Here is a 12,788-nt window from a genome sequence, read left to right as displayed (position 1 = left end):
TTGAGAGGAATTGTCTTGCCAAATCCTTGTAATGAAATTGAAATTTAAATATGAGCTTTTTCCCTCTTGCCCATGAACCAATTGATTGTGAATGACTAGGTAGTTGGAATAGTCACCTTCATAAATATGGAAGCTGTGGTGGCAATAGTGCTTCAGAATTTAATGGAAGAAATGGGTTGAGTACATTCCTAGATTTTGAAGTTGAGCCATAGATTGCTTGGGGGACTGATGTAAATGTTGGACAATAGCATACTAAATTTATGGAAAAATGTTGGGTCCCTATAATACTAGTGATTACCCCATTACTATTGTAGTTATACCCCTTATTTATATTGATGTACCCATGTAGTGCCCATATTGTTACTATTGTGCCACATAGAAGCCCACTATTGTTATTTTTGTGCCCTACAATATTATTGTTATGTAGGCTTTGATTGTATTGGGACCACTTAGACTCCTATATATAGAAAGGAGGTATTTTCATTTGTATCATCCAAGAATTGTTCATTTATGTAATGTAAAGGAGGTTGCCCCCTCGAAGAGGCTGAATTCTAAGGCGTGGATCTCTCTTTTCTATCTTTTTGTGAGCTGGTTTCATAACATTTGGTATCAGAGCTTTGGATTCTAGGGTTTCGCTGCTCCAAACAGGTCATCGTGGCATTTTCGCTATAACTTTTTTTATGTGACGTTTCAGAAGTCGCAAAAAAAACCCATTTGAGAAGAATTGGCGCTGAACCTTGGGTCCGAATTTCAGAGATTTTCGCGTGATATTTTCGGAGATATGATCTAAGGAATTTGGCCTTTTTTGCAGACTCCTGAATTACATTCAAAACAGGTGACCTGGGGAAAATCGTCATAACTCTCTCTCTGAGGATCGGATTGAAATTTCGTAAAAAGGTGCAGAAAGAGGACGGACTGTAGTTTCTTGTATGTGTGTTTTAGATTCAAAGGTTGAAACAGTGGCTCGTGGCACGTCGTACAAGTTCGCTCTACTGAACCAGTCTAAAAGCAAGTCACTGTGGGAGATTTCACATAACTCTTCCTTGGAGAATCCAATTTGGCTCAGACTTGTGGCATTGGAAAGAGGACGCAGAAGGCTACTGCAGGTAGCAATTTCAGAACTGGATGATTCGAAATTACAGAGACACATCAGATTCAATATCAGGCTTCTATAAAGTGAAAAAAATGTGTGTAGTTTTTTTTTTAATTTTTGTGTAAGCTTGGTTTAAAGGAATTCAAAGGGCATAGTAAAGAATTATTATCGGTAACTGATGCCCCGAGGAAAGAAAATGCAAACACCTAGTAAGGAACCTGAAAGCTCTAGCATGACTCATGAAGAAGAAGAAGAAATGCTACATGATATATCAAAATTACAAGAACAAGTGCAACAAATGTCACGATCACAAAAGCTAACAGAAGCTAAGATAAGTGGCGTGGAATCTAAGATAAAGGGCATGGAAGCTAAGATGGATGATTCAAAGACAGATTTGAAGAGAGACATGGCAGATTTGAAGATAGATTTGAAGACAGATTTGAAGAGAGACATGGCAGATTTGAAGATAGATTTGAAGACAGATATGGAAGAATTGAAGAAGTTGCTACAAGAAAGTGTCACTAATGGTGAAAAGGTAGTAAAGGAAACTCATGATGAGAACAAAAGAAATGTTAATCATGATTCCATAGACGCTAATGTTGGATCGAAGACTCACCATGTTCCAAAAATCGATATGAGGAAGTTTGATGGCAAGGATCCCGCCACATGGATATTACAGATGGAGCAATTCTTCGATCTCAATAATGTGCAAAACACACAAAAGGTACGTATGGCAACTTTATATTTGGAACCAAATCAATTTGTATGGTATCAATGGCTTTGTTCTCGTAAACAATTTATCACTTGGGCAATTTTTACGGAAGAATTGATAGCACATTATGAGGATACAAAAAGCAACACTTTTTTTAGCCAATTGATAAGTCTCAAACAAAAGGGTTCAATAATGGAGCACATTGAGGAGTTCCAAAAATTGAACATAAGGATAAAAGATATTCCAGAGGAGCATAGGATTGATGTGTTCATAGGGTCTTTAAAGGATAATATCCAACATGATGTGCGCCTTTGGGAACCTGATTCATTAGAGAAGGCATTCAGGTTAGCAAGAAAAATGGAAAGCAAAATTATGGCAACTAGGAAGCATACCATTCACAACTATAAAGATGGAAGTGTTGTTGCCCATAGTCTTCCACAACCTACAAGGTTGACACCACAACAATTGGAAGAAAAAAGAGCAAAAGGGCTTTGTTACAATTGTGATAGCAAATACACAAAAGGTCATAAGTGTGCTGAGAAGAAATTATTCTACATAGATTGTGAAGAGGAAGAAGAAAAGGAGCAAGAAAGGTCAAAAGAAGAGGATATATTCCAGGAACAAAGCCTAGATGAAGAACAAATAAATCCGACCATATCTTGTAATGCATTGGCAGGAATTACCACTCCTCAAACCATCAAGATAGAAGGACAAATCAAGAAGAAAAAGGTAATAGTGTTGATTGATTCAGGAAGCACCCACAATTTTATTCATTGTAGGGTAGCAAAAGAATTGAATTGCTTCCTATATCCAGCACCAGAGTGTCAAGTGATGATTGCAAATGGAGGAACAATAAATTGCTCTGGAAAGTGCCATAATATCAAGCTATCCATGGGAGAATATGTATTGACTAGCCCAATGCTTTCCATTCCAATGGGAGGTGCTGATGTTGTACTAGGAGTCCAATGGCTACAATCCTTGGGTACAATAGCTTTTAATTTTCAAGAACTTTTCATGAAATTTTCTGTGGAAGGAAAGGAAGTTGAATTAAGGGGTATTGCAGGGAAACCAGGAAAGATAATCAGCTCTAATGGTATGACAAAGCTTCTAAAAAAGGAGCAAAGGGGTGTAATTGCACAATTATGTTCGCTAGATGTTTCCACATTAGAATCATCTATTTCTCCAGATCTCCAAAAAGTCCTGGACAATCATTCCAAGGTATTTGAGACTCCCAAAGGTCTCCCACCTATGCGTGATCATGATCATGCTATTCATCTGATTCCAGGAAGTGTTCCTCCAAACATCAGGCCGTACAGATATCCCTATGTCCAAAAAAGTGAAATTGAACGTATGGTTGCAGAAATGCTAGAGGTGGTATAATTCAACCGAGTCAAAGTTCTTTCTCTGCTCCAGTAGTATTGGTGCACAAGAAGGATGGATCATGGCGCATGTGTCCGGATTATAGGGAGCTCAACAAGCTCACTATTAAAGATAAGTTCCCCATTCCTGTCATTGATGAATTACTGGATGAATTGCATGGATCAATTTACTTCACCAAGTTGGATCTTCGTTCAGGATATCATCAAATCAGAATGAAGATTGAAGACATTCCGAAAACGGCATTTAGAACTCATGAGGGTCATTATGAATTTTTGGTCATGCCTTTTGGCCTTACCAATGCACCTTCAACATTTCAAGGTTTGATGAATTCAATTTTCAAACCATTCCTTAGAAAATTTGTGTTAGTATTTTTTGATGATATACTTATCTACAGCAAGTCTTGGAAGGATCATGTTGAACATGTTGACAGGGTGCTACAACTATTGGAGGAGAAACAATTATATGCCAAAAGATCCAAATGTTTCTTTGGAGTCCAGGAGGTGGAATATTTGGGTCATATTGTATCTCATGAAGGAGTTAAGGTAGACCCTAGCAAAATTAAAGCCATTAAGGAATGGAAAATCCCCACATCCATAAAGCATTTGCGCGGATTTCTTGGGTTGACAGGGTATTATCGCAAGTTTGTTAAGAATTATGGGAGAATAGCAGCACCTCTAACAACATTATTGAAGAAAGATGCATTTTCATGGACTCCGGAAGCAACAAAGGCCTTTGAACATCTTAAAGAGGCAATGTGCCAAGCACCGGTCTTAGCTACACCGGACTTCACAAAAACCTTTATTGTGGAATGTGATGCTTCAGGAAATGGAATTGGTGTTGTTCTAATGCAAGATGAAAGACCCATTGCTTTTGAAAGTCGTCCAATCAAGGGAAAGTTTTAAGAAAAGCTATTTATGAGAAGGAAATGTTGGCAATACTCCATGCACTTAAGAAATGGCGACCCTACCTAATGGGAAGACACTTCAAGGTAAAAACAGATCATGATAGCCTTAAATACTTTTTAGAACAAAGATTATCCTCTGAAGAGCAACAAAAGTGGGTCACAAAGATGTTGGGTTATGACTTTGAAATCATCTACAAAAAGGGAAGCAAAATGTGGTGGCAGATGCACTCTCAAGAAGGATGAGGATGTGGAAGCATTGTTGTGCGCTATTTCTATTATCCAACCAGATTGGATAAATGAAGCAAGGGAGGAATGGAAGAATGACGAAGAAGTGTGGGCACTTATTCGAAAGCTACAACAAGATTCCAGTACGTTTGATACATTTAGCTGGAAAAATGATTCGTTATGGTACAAAGATCGCTTATACCTCTGTAAGAATTCCCAGCTAAAACAAAAGATTCTTATGGAATTGCACACTTCTCCCTTAGGAGGGCACTCAGGATTTTTAAAAACTTACCACAGGGTTAAGAAGGAATTTTTTTGGGATGGCCTTAAATCAGATATTCAAAAGTTTGTGGCAGAATGTTTGGTTTGCCAGCAAAATAAAGTTGAAACAATTAAGACACCGGGTCTATTACAACCTTTATCCATTCCAAGCCAACGTTGGGAGGAGGTATCAATGGATTTTATCACAGGTTTACCCAAGTCTGAGGGAAAGAGTGTCATCATGGTGGTAGTTGACAGACTTACCAAGTATGCACACTTTTGTGCATTATCACATCCATTTAAAGCCAGTACAGTTTCTACTGCATTTATGGAAACAATTCAAAAGCTACATGGAAACCCAAAGATTATTGTAAGTGACAGAGATCCCATTTTCACTGGAAATTTTTGGACAAAATTATTTTCTTGTCTTGGTACTCAGTTAGCTCATAGCTCATCTTATCATCCTCAATCTGATGGGAAAACTGAGATAGTAAACAAATGTTTGGAAGGATATCTTCGTTGCTTTGTATCTGATAAACAGACACAATGGGTCAAATGGTTGCCTCTGGCTGAATGGTGGTATAACACTTCCTTTCATACAGCAACAAAAATGACCCCATTTATGGCACTTTATGGGTATCAACCACCATCCATCACATCATATTTAAGAGAAAATTCTAAGGTTCAGGCAGTGGAACATCACATCGAACATCAACAACAAGTCCTCCAACTCTTAAAGGATAACCTTGTGTTGGCACAGAATAGAATGAAACAACAGGCAGATCAACATCGCAGTGAAAGAAGTTTTGATGTAGGTGATTGGGTATTCCTACGGCTACAACCATATAAGCAAATGTCCCTCAAGCAAGCTAAGAAGGATAATAAATTATCACCAAAGTATTATGGTCCGTACAAGGTGTTGCAAAAGATTGGTACTATGGCATACAAATTGGAGCTTCCTGCAGCTTCTCGATTGCACCCAGTTTTCCATGTTTCATGCTTAAAGAAGGTTATAGGCGACAAGCTCCCAGTTCAAACAATATTGCCAGAACTTGACGAAGAAGGAAAAATTATATTGGAACCGGAAGCAGTTATAGAAACAAGAACTCGACAGCTACGAAATCGATCAATTTCAGAGTACCTTATCAAGTGGAAGAACTTATCCGCTGAAGATTCCACATGGGAGGACGAGAATTTTATGCAGAAGTATCCTGAACTACTCAAGCGTTGAGGACAACACTTTTTTGAAGGAGAGGGGCATGTTGGGTCCCTATAATACTAGTGATTACCCCATTACTATTGTAGTTATACCCCTTATTTATATTGATGTACCCATGTAGTGCCCATATTGTTACTATTGTGCCACATAGAAGCCCACTATTGTTATTTTTGTGCCCTACAATATTATTGTTATGTAGGCTTTGATTGTATTGGGACCACTTAGACTCCTATATATAGAAAGGAGGTATTTTCATTTGTATCATCCAAGAATTGTTCATTTATGTAATGTAAAGGAGGTTGCCCCCTCGAAGAGGCTGAATTCTAAGGCGTGGATCTCTCTTTTCTATCTTTTTGTGAGCTGGTTTCATAACAAAAAATATGGAAGAGAGTAGAGATCCATGAATGGAAAAGGGCGTGAAACAACCATTCATGCATAGAGAGAGACACCTATAGAGTGAAGAGACACACGAGTTCCTGAGTCGTGATAATTATGAGTTGAAGGTTGTCAATCTTGATTATAATGATGGTTGAAGCATTATGGGTTGTTAAACTATGTTTTGGGTGCCCAAATATGCTTGAAAAAGTACCAATCGCAGATTGCAATGATGTTGGTGTCTTTTGGGCTCCCTAAAAATGAATTTTTCTTATCAAACATTTTCAAAAGAGCTTTGAACTATAGTTGGGTAGAGTGGGTCATGATTTGATATGTGCTTATTGAGAATGACAATTAAGAGGCGGGAAATCATCAAGGGACCATAGAGTAGTGAAGGGATTCCCTTTGATCCACGTGGCTCCAAAAAGGCTCAAAATTCAAAGTCTTCGGATTTCGTTGAAACTAGGACCAAAATGTAGAGCTCCTTGTCCCAATACTAACAACGTGAACGAAACTCAAATCCAATTTCATATGCTCACGATATTCACAGTTAAACTTTCGGTAAACTTAGCCCCACTGGCTAAATTTGATAGGTCGCTAACTAAAATTGGAGGTCCGCTAAAATTGGAGGTTTGGCTAAATTTGGCAATTGTTAATTAAGTAACAAATTGGCACTATGCGGAGGTCGAATCTAGCAAAATTGTCGCCTACTTAATTTTGTTGGTGACCCTAAAAATCCGTCAACGAGTTTTTGAATGATTTATTTAAAAATAAAAATGGGGTGGTTGGCCACCCGACTGGCGGACCCGCCAACCCTCTCACCAAATATATATTAATATATATAAATATATTACGGGTCAACGGCCCAATGACCATGCCACGTTGTGCGAGGTCGGTGGGAGTTGAACCTAGACCGGCCAGGGTCAACCCGCCAATCGACGGCCCGAAATATAACACCAAACCTTGTAATAGAACCACAAAACCACGATATAAACAACCACCACAACAAATGTAATAGAACCAACATACGCCATGGGCCTTGTTTAATCCGCTTGCGAATTTTATATTTAAACCATGTTCTTTACCAATGGAATAGGCGGGTCACAGAGGAGCCACGAGCAGGAGGCACCTGCATAGGAAGAGAGGCCGAGATGTGGAACCATGAACTAGAGAATTTTGGAGGAATCTTTTAGATTCCCTTGGCATTGATTTTTGGAAGTGGCAGAAATATGCCAACTTGATACTCAGATTAACCGAAATTTTGCTAGGAATATGATGGTGCAGGCGGTTTTCTGATATGACTTGTGCCAGCTGACCAAGTGACAGCTGCGGCAAGAGCTAATACTTGTGCATACAGCACCGTCGCTTCCAAGTTTGTTACGAACTACCGGGTTGATAAAATTAAAGAAGGGAGTCTCAGGAGTTGCAGCATTATTGCTGCAATACTGGGGCTCACCACTCTTTTTGGCGTCGTTGCTAGGGAAGCGTCAGAGTATTGGTGATTGCTGCTTTTCTTCTATTTTCCACTACAACCTTTTGCTAAGTAGTTTATTTCATTTCCATTATGCAATTTCGTTTCTGCAAAAGTAGATTAGCATTTCTCGTTTTCATAGATTAGCATTTCAATTCTGCAATTTCATTTCTCCAAGCGTAGATTAGTATTTCAATTCCGCAAGCGTAGCCTAACATTTAATTCCTGCAATTTCATTTGAGCAAAATAGATTAGTCCTTTCCTGATTTCATTTCAATTCCGCATTTTCATTTCAGCAAGATAGTTAGTTGCAGTTCAATCTATTTTAGTTTTTACAGGTACAAGAAAAAAAAGAAGCAAAAATCAACCAAAAAGATTTCCTTTCATGCCTTGTAGGAGTAGAGATAAGTCAGAAAAATGTTTGCACAACACCCCCCACTGCTTCACACAGCCAACCTTCTCTCTTCTTCGATGGCTGTGATTAAGAAGAACCCCTAGGTGGACAACAAGACATATTTGAAGAACCTCAAGGGAAGAAGAAGAAGAAAACATTCCTCTGGAGCAAATGGCTACAAATAGAAATGCTGGGAGAAGTACCTTGTCCAGAAACGAATTTGCAAATCAGATGGAAGATTTCAAGAGTGATATGAGGTAGTTTCTTGCCATGCAATTGGATACCCTGCGGATCCAAAGGAATCAAGAGGAAGCCAAGAGGGCTTTGGCCATATTTTGTCCCAGGTGCACTAGAAAGCATCCTAGGAACGAATGTCCAATGCACTCCCTAGAAGTGTGTTTCGTCTGTGAAGAATACCAACCTACGAATCAGTGCCCTTCCTTGCCTGGACTTAAAGCTGCATATCAGAGAGCCAAAGGAGCCACTGAATCACTCTATTATATGAACCAAAGGAGGCCACATGGACCCATACCCTACCTGTAGGGAATGCAAGGGACATCCCAGACCTATTACGACCCCTATCAAGCCACTTCCATGCCTTCTTGGGGTCCCCCTGCTCATCCTTCATGGTCCACACCCTCTCCTTGGTCGGATCCATCTCCATATTATGCCCAACCAGCTGCTCATTCATTTCACTCTTATGCTCAGCCACAGCCTCAGTGGAATGCACCTCATCAGGGCTGGAGGCCCCAGTACAACTCTCCTCCCGCTCATTTGCCTCTACCACTTGCCCAACCACAACCCCATCCACATCCATCTCAAATATACACCCCCACTCAACTACCCGTACCACCATTTCCAAATCCACACATTGGAGTAGCTCAACTCCATTACAAAGCTAAGGCACAACATGTCCAAATGACTCCTCTTGAGCTCAATGATCTTCACCAAAGCTCAGGAAGAGTGTTGCAAAACAGAGATTATATTGACAACATTGAAGGACCAAAGGCAAAAGAAGATTCCAAAGGGGAGATCAAAGCAACATGGGCTGCACTTGATGAAGACAAAACATCAGAAGCAGAAATCAAGAAAGCTCCCTCATGGTTACCATCAAACCCTCCATGTAGTCAAGAGAAAAATCAGCACAAAGAGGAAGATGTGAAGGTCATGATAGAAGAAGATATGGAGAATGATCCATATCAGAAAAAGGACCAAGGATATCAAAGCTATATTGAGACATGGTTCCAGACGGTCACTAAGTTGCAGCAGTACTCTCTTCTTCAGCTATGTTTGATCCCTTCAAAGTCAAATCATTTGGTCTCTGAAATCCGGATAGCTGTCAAAGCATGCATTTCAAGCCTCCATATCATCTTGTCTCTAATCTCGATGTGCACATGGCTCCATTGGAAGTATTCTTATACTTGAAAAGAATGTTGATTTTCAAGTAGGGTAGGGTAGAAAAAAAGAGAAAAGAGAAAAAAGAAACAAATGAAAAAATGGAAATAAGAGGAAAAATCTAAGGTGACAACCTCCTCGAAGGTGCCTTAGATTGGCTCATTGATTGAAAACCTCCATGAGGCGGTCAATGGGTTGGAAAAAAGAAGAAAAAAGAGAAAAGAAAAAGAGAATAAGATCCCTGGGTAAAAACCTCCCTTGGAGCGCCCAAGGCAGGCAATTAGGGTGAAAACCTCCATGAGGCGCCCTAGTTGTTTTCAAAAAAAAAAGAAAAAAGAAAGCAGGACTAATCTCTGTGAAAAATTGCAGGTTGCAGTGAATACTTTGTAGGAAAAGAGGGGTGCACAAAACGAGGACAGGAGTCTGTACCAGGCTCCAGGACATCCTTTCAAACATTCCCTCCATGGCCACTCACCTCTCCTCGGATTTTGTCACATTCAGGTCAGTATTTGGCTTTCTACAGGAAGTTCCAGGCTTTTCTACAGGAAGTTCCAAGCGTTTCTACAGGAAGTTCTGAAACATCCTGTAGAACCTTCGGAAGAACCAAATTCAATTTTAAAGGGAATCTGATGGTTGGAATTTGTTGGTTAGGCCTGCAAGCACCCCTGTTTCCATCCCTCACCTTTCTCCATCATTTTTTCCACCTCATTGTGCTTCTACAGGAAGTTCCTGTAGAAATTAAAGGAAGCTAGAAATGGATTTCAAAAAGGTAGTTTGGCGAACATGATAGCTTCCTCAAGGGTTTAGAATTCCTCCTGCAATCTTCAAACTCCTCCTCCATCATCTCCATGCCTGCATCACAGCCTAAGCTCATTTTTTTACCATGCAAAAACTTGCAGAATGCTTTGAAGAAAAAATACATAGAACATAATTTGTTTTTATCCTAGCTTGAAAATCGTGCATCCATTTACAAAATTGTTATAGGGGGAGTTGTATAGGGACGATGGCAACATGCCCGAACAATTTCATCCAATTCCGGTGCACGGTTTCCAAGAAATCAGCCTCCATCACCTCCAGCCATTTTTGCATTTTCTCCCTATCCGTGCATCTGTTTCAAACCTGTTTCATGGGGAGATGCATATGGGTGGTAGTCACCTACCCAAGAAGTTTCAGCCGATTCCGATGCACGGTTTCCGAGAAATTGATCTCTGTAATCTTCAGCCATTTTCCTTTTTTCTCGAAATTTGTGCATCCATTGATCGCAATTTTGCTATGGGAGGTGCATAATGACGATAAGAACATGCTCAACAAGTTTAAGATCGATCCGATCTATCGTTCAGGAGCAATGGAAAAAACAAGTTTCTGTCCTGTGAAAATTCAACATCAGCAGCTTGAGGGTGCAGATCTGAACATGAAGCCAGCTCCTAGAGCATGTATCTGCCCAGAGGATACCTGCACAAGAAAAAATGGCCATGAATCAGCAACCAAGCCACCATGCAACCACAGAAACCAGTGCATGCAGCAAATGAAAGGCCACAGCACCTCACAACAACCATTCGACTTCCAGGTATGTGGCTAAAACTCATTCCTCTATTGCATGAATCTAATTTAAGAACTGCATGAACGAATGGAATGGTGGGATTAAGCCACAAATCTAGCAAGGTTAACCCGACATTGCCTTCTCTAGCACTCAACCAGAAGTCATGCAGTACACATGGACAGTCGACTCACGTGAAAATTAAAACAATAGGGAGTGTTGGCCATTTAAACCTCAGTGCAATTGATGGCAGTGATTACAGGGGGAAAACATACAGTTCATGAACAACACTACCGCTTGCATGTGGCCACGTACACTTGGCCACTTCACTCCCTCACCACAAATCACGCAGCAATTAAAGAATGCTCGGCTGAAACTCACAAACTGTTGTTCATTTGCACTTACAACATCCTCAACTGAAGTATTCACAAAATGATTAACTAGTCATCCTCCACCGGTTTTTCTACCTGTCTTCAAGATTCTGCTGCGTATTGGGCTCACTCAGAGGCGTAGGGGCGTTCTACAGGAAGACGTTCTACAGGAAGTACGACATATCCTTCCGAAGCAGAGAAGCCTGGACTTTTCTTCATCGAGTTTGGAGTTCTGAGAGAGGTAGGCTTGAAAAAACACTCTTCCATGCATGATACATTCGAAAGGTGGTGAATTAAACTGTTTTGAATAAGAAAGTATGAAACAAGTCTGCCTGTGAGTCAAAAAAAATAGCAGCTGCCTGTGTGTGGCACAGAATTTCTTAGTCGATTTTGTGTTAAAGTTCTCCTCCACGATTCTTGTTAACAAATTCCTTCTGTAGAAACGATAAACCACTGTAAGGGCTAACCTGTGCATAAAGAATGTGACTTTTATGTGGTTGGGGATGAAAATTAAGCTCTGCACTCTGTTTGTGAGAGCCTAATTCCCTTTTGACAGTCGAGTTTTGGGCAGCAATAGCATTATAACCAGGGAATTGGTGCAAAGTGAGATACAAACATCTCAGAAACCCTATCCTGAGAATCAAAGGAGGAAACCATACACAGAATTCCCCTTCTGATCAGAACACAAGCCAAAACAGAACATTCTCACCATGCCAGGAGGGTTTATCATAAAGGAACCCTCGGATTCTAAGAAATTGCGAGAAACTCCTGAGGTGGTAGACCTATTTACCCGTGCCAATTGGATGATCTTCTGTGAGAGAATTCAAGGTCATGATGATGAGGTAACAGAAGAGTTCTTAATGTCTCTGTAGCCTAAATCCAAGATACTGGCCACTGTAAATTTCAGAGGGTTGACCTTAAAGCTTACCCCACAACTCAATAGTCGAGTCACTGATCTGCCATTGGGGATACCCTGGAGCAAAGAGGAGAGGGCATTGGGCCAAAAAAGCCAAAAAGGAATTCAGTATTGTATATGGTTATCACTTCCGGTTGCTAACTGAACTCAGACATAAGATGGATTTACCCATAGAACAAAAGTTAAGCATCCCATATTTCCTCCTACAATCATTAATGGAGTGTGGCACAAAATTGAAGGAAGGGACACCAGACCAGCTGGCCCATCATGGGCTTATCCAGCTTCTAGTAGAATATGCCCTCCATAACTATACTGTCCCTCTCTCCTGGGAGATTTTCCGCAATATGTCCAAGGATGATGATATCCGAATTCTGGCTGAGGAACTCACTTCATCCAGCAGTGAGGAAAGGAAGCACATTGAGGCAGAAGAGAAAGCCAAGGGTAAGGAAACCCAGGACAGACCACCACAGAAAGAGCAAGAAGAGAAACAAGAGAAAGGCCAAGTTGCTGAGCCCAAAACTGTGGGTGGAATAAA

The sequence above is a fragment of the Pinus tabuliformis genome, chromosome 6 (genome assembly GCF_031772625.1).
Source record: "Pinus tabuliformis cultivar Carrire ecotype Pingquan chromosome 6, CPIR1, whole genome shotgun sequence".
Lineage (NCBI taxonomy): Eukaryota > Viridiplantae > Streptophyta > Pinopsida > Pinales > Pinaceae > Pinus > Pinus tabuliformis.
The sequence above is the reverse complement of the archived record's forward strand: the minus strand, read 5'-3'. Positions refer to the sequence as shown.